The sequence below is a fragment of the Rhinopithecus bieti genome, unplaced genomic scaffold (assembly GCF_001698545.2).
Source record: "Rhinopithecus bieti isolate Rb0 unplaced genomic scaffold, ASM169854v2 scaffold_30905, whole genome shotgun sequence".
Taxonomy (NCBI): Eukaryota; Metazoa; Chordata; class Mammalia; order Primates; family Cercopithecidae; genus Rhinopithecus; species Rhinopithecus bieti.
In genome coordinates, this window is record NW_016813198.1 from 22,769 (window position 1) to 33,214 (window position 10,446).

Consider the following 10,446-nt stretch of genomic DNA (forward strand, 5'->3'; position numbering starts at 1 on the left):
GTGCCCGGCTGCAATCTTCTTTTTCCTTTTATTCATTTGGCAGCGAAGGGAACTTGTATAGGTGACTCTGGTCAGCTTCCTCTGACATCTTGTAGTTCCTCCCCACCTCCAGTGGAAAACAAGAACCGTAAGTACATGAGCCCAAGCTGACGCATTCCCCACTTGTAGGACTTGGGCTTTGCCCATGCCTGGGTAGGAAGAGCAGCCAGACCATCATCTCAGCCACCTGAAACAGTCTTCCCTCATTCTCCCTGCTCAATTTCCAGCCTGCCAGATGGAGGGGGGTGTTGAGTACCTGCTATGGGACAGACACCATGTCAGATAATAGGTACAAGACAGTGAACAAGACACAAATGATTCTAGAATTTTGGCACTTACTTTCTAGCAAGGAATACTGACAAAAGTAAATAAAGAAAATTCATGCAGTGTGATAAGCACTAGGAAGAAAGTGGAGTATGAAATTAGCCTAGAAAGTAATAGGGAAGGCCATCAACTGACTTAGATAGGGTGATTGACAAAGGTCTCCCCAGGAAAATGACATTTAAGCTGAGACTCAAAGGAAGAGAAGGAGGGATGGGGTTGGGGTTGTGGAGAGGCTGAAAGAGAACAGTAAGTTCAAAGACCCTGAGGTGGAATAAAAATGGGCAAGGTCAGTGATCTGAAAGATCAGAATGTTCTTGGTGCACAGTGAGCAAAGGGAAGTTTGATATGAAACGTCCCTGAGATGTAAGCAGGAGTCTAATCACGTAAGGCCTTAGAGATTATGATAAGGAGTTTGGACTTCATTCAAGGTACAATGGAAAGGCATAAGAAGAGTTAATGAAGAGAAGAATATTAATCAACTATCCCTTGATGTTTTATGAGAAATGGATTGGAATATTCATGAGTGGTGGTGGGAAGACCAGGTAGGAGCCTGTGGCTCTGATCAGGTGAAAGTTAATGGTGGCTGGGACTGGGCTGGTGGCCATGAAGATGGAAGGAATTGGAGGGCTCTGAAGATACATTTTAGAGGTAGAATCAAAAGAAATTGCTAAAAAGGAAAACCCACATTCACCAAATACTAATAGATTCGTTTGTGTCTTTAACAATTAAAAAATCACTAAACACCTCTAGATCAAAATGGCGGAAAAAAAATAGAAATGTAAAGACTATTCTAGAAAGAAATATTGGCCAGGCGCAGTGACTCATGCCTGTAATCCCAGCACTTTGGGAGACTGAGGTGGGCAGATCATAAGGTCAGGAGTTCGAGACCAGCCTGGCCAAAATAGTGAAATCCTGTCTCTACTAAAAATACAAAAAAATTAGCCGGGCATGGTGGTGGGTGCCTATAATCCCAGCTACTTGGGAGGCTGAGGCAAGCAGAATCACTTGAACCTGGGAGGTGGAGGTTGCAGTGAGCTGAGATGGTGACACTGAACTCTAGCCCAGGCAACAGTGCAAGATTCTGTCTCAAAAAAAAGAAAAAGAAAGAAAAGTTATACTGCCATTTGTGATTTAAATTTTAAGAAATCATTCTGAAGGACTTCGATGAAACAGGCACTTATAATTGGATGGCTGATGACTCACAACATGCATAATCATTAAAAAATAAACTTTTTGGCCGGGGGTGGTGGCTCACACCTGTAATCCCAGCACTTTGGGAGGCTGAGGCGGGTGGATGGCCTGAGGTCAGGAGTTCGAGACCAGCCAGGCCAACATAGTGAAACCTCGTCTCTACTGAAAAAACACAGAAATTGTCCGGGTGTGGTGGCGGACACCTGTAATCCCAGCTACTCAGGAGGCTGAGGCAGGAGAATCGCTTGAACTCTGGAGATGGAGGTTGCTGTGAGTGGAGATTGCACCATTGCACTCCAGCTTGGGTGACAAAAGCAAGAGACTTCATCTCAAAAAAATAAATAAGATTAAAATAAATAAATACGTACATAAATAAACTTTTTTTAAAAAAATCAAGCATGACTCCAAGGTTTCTGGTTGAATAATGAGTTGGTTGACATTGCCCTTTACTGAGATCAGGACAACTGCGCAGGGAAATAAGGTAAAAGTTGTGCACAGGGATTAAGAATTCAACTCTAGACATGTTAAGTTTGAGGTGGGCTTAGTCTTCTTGACTCGGGATAAGGTAAACACACGATGGTTCTTTATAAAAATAATAAATGTGACTTAAATTGATGCAACAACAAATTAAGCACTAATGACAGTGGAGAACAATCTGTAAAAGACCTTCCAAAAGTGAAAGCACCCAAAACTGCTGTGTTTCTCAGAGAATTTATTTGAAACTTGCAAATAACACTATGAGATAGGTACAGGATTATTGCTCTCTTATTGTAGATGAGTAAACAGAGAGTGGAAATTTTAAAACTCATCCAAAATTACACACCTAATAAGGGGAGAAATTGGGATTATATAAATTGTAACAATCTATGGTACATGTAGGAAAAGATTATTTTTCTAAGACCTTGTGCCAGATAGTACGTTATTTTCTCCCAGTTCCAAACTGGTCTTTGCCAGAGCTGGGACTCTGCATAACATTTCTGCTTTGCCAGCTGCTCTCTGCTAGGCTCTGCCAGTAGGGGGAGCTAGATAGAGACTGCAAGTCGGGAGAAGGGAAAATAGACTTGCTCCTCCCCATCTGCTTCCTACATCTTGACTGCAGCAGTTCCTTGCAGCAGGGGATGGCGCCCTCTCTCCTGAGGTCTGGGTCCCAGTCCCTTCCTCGATGTTTCTAAGTTTTAATAATTCCAGCCTCTTCCTTTGCTCACTCAGCCTTCCTTTGCTCACCCTAGAGTTCTCTTTTGAGTCTTTCCTAGATCAAGATCCTTTATATTAATTTTTGTTTAAGTGACTGATGCGGTTTCTGTTTCCTGACTGACCCATGGCAGATATAGGCCTAAAAAATGAAAATTCCCAGCCAGTGTCACTTATATACAAACGCTAAATCCTAAATGCAATTTTAGTAAACTCAGCAGCAAAACAGTTGAGGCTCATGACATGGATCATCCTGGTGAAGTAGGCCTAATTTAATATGTTAAATTAATGAAATTTAACATATTATTATGCAAGACACAGTCAGGAACAGGGGAGAGAATCATGACCTAAATTAAAGTCCTGTCCTTCACGGAGCTTCAGGGAAGCCAGATATTTCTTGAATAGTCACACAAACACATGCTCTGTGAGAGCTATTTATTTATTTATTTTATATATATTTTTTTGAGGTAGAGTCTCCCTTTGTCACCCAGGCTGGAGTGCAGTGGCATGATCTCAGCTCACTGCAACCTCTGCCTCCCAGGTTCAAGTGATTCTCCTGCCTCAGCCTCCCGAGGAGCTGGGATTACAGACACGCGCCACCATGCCCGGCTAATTTTTGTATTTTTAGTAGAGACGGGGTTTTGCCATGTTGGCCAGGCTGGTCTTGAACTCCTGACCTCAGGTGATCCGCCTGCCTTGGCCTCCCAAAGTGCTGGGATTACAGGCATGAGCCACCAGGCTCAGCAATTTACATATATATATATATATATATATTATGTTTTTAGACAGCGTCTTGCTCTGTCACCCAGGCTAGAGTGCAGTGATGTGATCGTGGGTCTACTGCAGCCTCCAACTCCCAGGCTCAAGTGATCCTCTCACCTCAGCCTCCCAAGCAGCTAAGAGTACAGGCACATGCCACCACACCCAGCTAATCCATGAGAGCTTTTAATAGGGTATGTGACATGGTCAGGAAGGTCAAAGGTCAGAGAAGACGTCCCCGAATAAGTGACACTTGGACAGGTATTTGAAGGACACATAAATAGCTATTCAGGCAAAGAGACAAGGGAAGAGCATGTNTATATATATATTATGTTTTAGACAGCGTCTTGCTCTGTCACCCAGGCTAGAGTGCAGTGATGTGATCGTGGGTCTACTGCAGCCTCCAACTCCCAGGCTCAAGTGATCCTCTCACCTCAGCCTCCCAAGCAGCTAAGAGTACAGGCACATGCCACCACACCCAGCTAATCCATGAGAGCTTTTAATAGGGTATGTGACATGGTCAGGAAGGTCAAAGGTCAGAGAAGACGTCCCCGAATAAGTGACACTTGGACAGGTATTTGAAGGACACATAAATAGCTATTCAGGCAAAGAGACAAGGGAAGAGCATGTGCAAAAGTCATGTACTACGCTGGGCACAGTGGCTCACGCCTGTAATCCCAGCACTTTGGGAGGCCAAGGTGGGCAGATCACTTGAGGTCAGGAGTTCAAGACGAGCCTGGCCAATAAAGTGAAACCCCGTCTCTACTAAAGATACAAAAATTAGCCGGGTGTGGTGACACGCACCTGTAGTCCCAGCTACTCAGGAGGCTGATGCAGGAGGATCACTTGAGTCTGGGAGGCAGAGGTTGCAGTGAGCCGAGACCTCACCACTGTACTCCAGCCTAGGTGACAGATCGAGACTCTGTCTGAAAGAAAGGAAAGAAAGAAAGAAAGAAAGAAAGAAAGAAAGAAAGAAAGAAAGAAAGGGAGAAATCTCCACTGCAGTGTGCTCATCCGGGGTGCTTTTAAATATCTCACACTGCACAGCAGACTAATTATGTCAAAATTTGGGGGGAAGACCCAAGCATCAGCATTTTTTAAAATTCCTCAGGTAATTCCAATGGGTAGCCAAGGTTGAGAATTGACAGACTATTATTGTATTCAAAGTCCTATTCTAAATTCTAGTGGTGTTAAAATAAATAAATAAAGCATGCAATGTGTGCCTCAGCTGGGTGTGGTGGTTCACCACGGTAATCCCAGCACTTTGGGAGGCCGAGGCGGGAAGATCACTTGAGCCCAGGAGTTCGAGAGCAACCTGGACAACATAGTGAGACTGCCATCTCTAGTTTTAAAAGTAAAAATTCCTTTTGGTAGGAGATAGCTAAAATAAATAAATAAATAACATATTTTTAAAAAGAAAACAAATGTGCGCCTGTATACAGAGTTACTTCACTTATTAATAACATGCTATTTTTACATAAAGTAATTTTCCTTGAGCATTTTAGTCTTCTCAAACAACTAAAGATGAACAGGTTGGTTAGACATTTAAACTTTTTTGAACCTTATTAATTACCCACTTCAACAGAACTAATGGACTTAAGATGCAAATGAAAACTGCAAGTTCAAAGCTATCAAAAAATTAATGATTGAACCTTTCTGTTGTTGCAGAGAGATGATTATTTGATAACACTCATGGTTATTTCAGAACCAAAGGAGATGCCTGTTATAAAGAAAGATTCTAATCTCCAGTCCCTTCATCTAGAATTTTAAAATTGTAGTCACTTTTGGAAAAGTTTTATTGTGAAATAATTTCAAACTTGCAGAAAAGTTGCAAGAATAGTACAAAGAATTTCCATATACCCCCTTCACCCAAACTTATCAGTTGTTAACATTTTACCATTCTCTAGATAGACAGATGATAGATGAACGTAGATAGCTATAGTTTTGATTTATAAGAGAGTAAGTTTATCACGTCCCTTTACCCCCTAAATACTTCAGAGTGTACGTCCCAAAAACAAGAACATTCTCTTACATCATCACAGTTCAATCACAAGAATTTGGAAATTTAATGGTGCTATAACACTATTATCCAGTCTACAGCTCATATTCAAAATTTTTAATTGTATCCATAATGTCCTTTCTAGCACTTTCTCCCAGTCTGGGATCTAATCCACAAATACACATGGCATATATCATGTCATGGCTCTTCGATCTCCTTTCATCTGAAAAGGTTCTGTTAATATGTTGCAGAAAATCCTTCAGTCTGAGTTTGTGTGATGTTTTCTCAAGAGTAGATTGACCTACCCTTTTTTTTTTTTTTTTTTTTTTAGACGGAGTCTCGCTCTGTTGCTTAGGCTGGAGTGCAGTGGCACGATTTTGGCTCACTGCAAACGCCGCCTCCCAGGTTCAAGCGATTATCCTGCCTCAGCCTCCTGAGTAGCTGGGATTACAGGCACCCACCACCACGCCCAACTAATGTTTGTACTTTTAGTAGAGACAGGTTTTCACCATGTTGGCCAGGCTGGCACATTTTTTTTTTTAGGCAGAGTCTCGCCTCCCTCTGTCGCCCAGGCTGGAGTGCAATGGCACAATAACGGCTGAATACAACCTCTGCTCCCGGGCTCAAGCAATTCTTGTGCCTCAGCCTCTCCAGTAGCTGGGATTACAGGCACCCACACCCACGCCTGGCTAATTTTTTGTATTTTTAGAAGAGACAGGGTTTCATCATGTTGGTCAGTCTGGTCTGGAACTCCTGACCTCAAGTGATCTGCCCACCTCAGCCTCCCAAAGTGCTGGGATTACAGGCATGAGCCACTGCGCTCGGCTGAGTTACACATTTTTGGATGGGGATACCACATAAGAAATGATGTGTTCTTCTCGGGGAACCACATCAGAAGGTTCATGACGTCAGCTTGCCCCATTGCTGGTGATGTTTGCTTTGATCACTTGGCTAAGACGCTGTCTAGTGTCTGTCAGGTGATCATGATAAGGTTACTAATTTCCCTTTGTGATGTCATCTGTGGGGATCTACCTGCAGGGTCCAGACTAGGCTGAGGTGAGTGAGGCTTAGGGATGTAAGCAGTACTCCAGGACCTGATGGGGAGATCCTAGTCTCCCTTTTTAAAGACACCTTGTCACATAATCAGTTCACCTACCGTCTCTTATCAGGTTTAGGAGGAAATCTTGCAAAAATAAAATTATGCTATCAAGATTTTAACAGGAAATTTAAATCAAATCAAGACATCAAATTTGGCATAAATGAGAAGAAAAGAGAAAGCAGGAAGAGCAATCCAGGTGGGTGGGGATCAAATAACAAAAGCAAAGCAAGCAGGACAGGGCAGGGTCTGCTGGGCAAACTCGGAGCAGAGAGTAGTGGTTGGGATGACTGTGAAGGCCTCGTAACTGGGGCCCCTAAGTCCGTCCTTGTCTCCCTACAGTCTCTCTCAGCATAGAAAGCCAAGTGATCCTTTAAAATTCGCAGTTGCACTTGGAAAGAAAGGCTAATGGCTCACAGGGCCCTGCCTGAGTCACCACACCCACGTTGGGGACCTCTTCACCCACTGATTGCCATAGCTCAATGACCTTGCAGTGCAGACCTGCTCTGCTCCAGTCCTGCAAGAATAGAACAAGCCCACCCACCTCGCCTCGCCTCCTCTGCCTTGGGGACTTTGCGCTATCTCCCTGGGCCTGGGACATTGTGTCCCCAGATAGCTACGTGGCTCTCTCCCTCTCCTCCTTCAGATTTCTGCTCAATCTTCTCAGCAAGACCTTCTCTGACCAACCCCCACAAAATCCTCCCTGCTACTTCCCTACCTCCCTTCTTTGCTTTACTTTTCTCCAGGGCACTTATAATCAGCCAACAGACAAATGGGGTTCTTTGCTTCGTCTTTGACATCCCACTAGAATGCAAACTCCACGAGGCGAGGAAGTTTTGTGTCTTGCTCACTTCTGGATTCCCAGCGCCTAGAACATGCCTGGTGCATAAGAGCTCAGTAAATGTGTGTGTCTTTGTGTGTGTGTGTGTGTGTGTGTGAGAGAGAGAGAGAGAGAGAGAGAGAGACTGAGAGAGAGAGATAGAGAAAACGAAGGAAAGGGAGATCAGATAAGGTTGAGAGGTAGGTTGGAACTAGATTTTATTGGTTGTCTAACACAATAGATTTACCATGAAGATAATGAAGCTTAAGGAAAGGTCCTAGCAATGTGCACATGCACATGGCCATGTGTTTAAATTTGCAAAAGTAGGCTAGGTTCGGTAGCTCATGCCTGTAATCCCAGCACTGTAGGAGGCCAAGGCTGGAGGCTCACTTGAGCCTAGGTGTTCGAAACCAGTCTGAGCAACATAGTGAAACTCCATCTGTATAAAAAATACAAAAATTAGCTGGGCATGGTGGCACGCACCTGTAGTCCCACCTACTTGGGAGGCTGAAGCGGGAGCATTGCTTGAGCTCAGGAGATTGAGGCTGCAGTAAGGCGAGCTTGCACCACTGCATTCCAGCCTGGGAGACAGAGTGAGACCCTGTCTCAAAAATAAAATAAGGTAAAATAAATTTGCAAAAGTAAAATGCTTAAGCTGCAATCAGTTAGAAACACTGTCTCCATTCCAACTTCCCCTCCATCTCAATATATGCACAGAGCATGGTACTAAGCTGGAGCTTTTTCCCAGAGTTCTCAGCTCTATGTGGTTCCAGGTTAGCACTGGCCACTAGAGACATTCTGTAGGCGATGTGGAGGGTAGATGTACACCAGCGGCCGTATTTTTGAAGCTCTGAAGGTTAGTCTGGGGGTGTGGCACTGTGGCAGCTTGCAGGCAGTGTCACTGATCTGATCCCTCACTTAGGCAACACTGGGCAGCTCCTTCAGTGACTTCAAAGCCTGGATCAAATGCATGTGTAGTTCCATGGCAAAGAGTACCAGCTTATCGTGCAGGCCACACACAACACCATGACAAGAGGTGGTGAGAGGCTGGACACGTGTTCCAGTTTGTCCCCAAGCATTCCAATCGTTATCCACATGCAGTTCTCCTTCCTAAATGAAGGCCTGGCTGACCTACAGCAACTTCAGACTCAACGGTAAACACGGAGGTGACAGCTTACACATATTCTTCCCCTGGACCCCACAGTGGCATAGGATCGAATCCCTATAATGAATCCCTTATTCTAGATCTCTGGCAGTTCCGCTTGTCGGATCGACCCCTGACTGATACACTTCCCACTATGCTCAGTGACATTAGAGTGGCTACAGGCATTTTGGGGATCTAGCTAGGGAAAGTTGAGTTGGAGATATATTTGGCTAGAGTTTAGAGAAACATACATGTTTGACGGTCATTTCCATGAATGGTTAAGTCATGCATTAGCCATCCAAATAAGGAATAGCTCTCAGGAACGCTCCTATACCCCACTGCCAGAGGACATATCACAATATGATCACGTCCGAGGGCACCTGGCACCAGATTTGGGTAGTGGACAAAAAACAAGGCTTATGGTCAGGTGCAGTGGCTCATGCTTGTAATCCCAGCACTTTGGAAGGCTGAGGCGGGCAGATCACCTGAGGTCAGAAGTTTGAAACCAGCCTGGCCAATATGGTGAAACCCCGTCTTTACTAAAACTACAAAAATTAGCCAGGCTTGGTGGCGTGCTCCCGTAATCCCAGCTATTCAAGAGGCTGAGGCAGAGGGACCACTTGAACCTGGGAGGCAGAGGTTGCAGTGAGCTGAGATCGTGCTCTGCACTCCAGTCTGAGCGGCAGAGCGAGACTCTGTCTCAAAAAAAAAAAATAAGAATAAGGCTTCAAACACACAAAGCCAGAAGCAAGTCTGGGGAAAGTTCTTCCAAGCATATTATGTGATTTTTCCAGATTTTGTGATGTTTCTGGTATTTGTCAGCTCTTTAACATTTGTAATGTGTCGTGATTTCTCATTCCAAATAATTATTCACTTTTGTATCTAATGTTATACTATGAAGTTTGTATTATTGCTCTTCAAGAGGGCCCCCAAACTGCATAAGCTTCAGCACCCATGAGATCATCTTCTCCTCTTAAATATCAAGCTGGAGAAACTGGAATCCACTCTGAAGCCAATCAGGAACCATCACAGGATTCTGGCAGAAGAATGGAATAATCAGATCTGTACCAAGCAGTGATGTGTTGGAGAAGGATCATATTGGCTCATGAGAGCTCATTGTGAAGTTTTCAGGTATTTTACTAGGTGACTAACGTCAGATCGGTAGCTTGAAATCAGCCACTGCAGGAGTATTTATACCACAGAAATTGGCAAGTGCTGCAAATCAGGCCTTCCCCCGCCACCAGAGAGCCAGTTGTTAAACATATAACAACACATCACTGGTATAATACCAGGTGATTCCCTTGGTCATAAATCTTCATGAGAAAGTATCCCTGGAATGAATTTACTCTCAAGTGTAGCTGATAGAGATAGGGGTTAGGGAGGGAAGAAAAGGTAGAAGGCATCACAGAGAAGTTGCTTAAAAGCTTTGAGTACCTGAAGGAGAAAAATAAAGGAAAAGGATGGAAAACTCAAGAGAAACAAAATTGTACCCATCCCCCAACTTTGCCTAAGATGAATCCTGCTGATCTTCCATTCTACATGGGAGCACACTGCAATGAAGTTGTTTTTTTTTTTTTTTCTTTTTTGAGACAGAGTCTTGCTCCATCGCCCAGGCTGGAGAGCAGTGGTGCGATCTTGGCTCACTACAACCTCTGCTTCCCAGGTTCAGGTGATTCTCCTGTCTCAGCCTCCCGAATAGCTGGGATCACAGGTGCACGCTACCACGCCTGGCAAATTTCTGTATTTTTAGTAGAGATGAGGTTTCTCCATGTTGACCCGCCTGGTCTGGAACTCCTGGCCTCAAATGGTCTGCCCACCTTGGCCTCCCAAAGTGCTGGGATTACAAGTGTGAGCCACCACACCCAGCCTGCAGTGGAGATTTT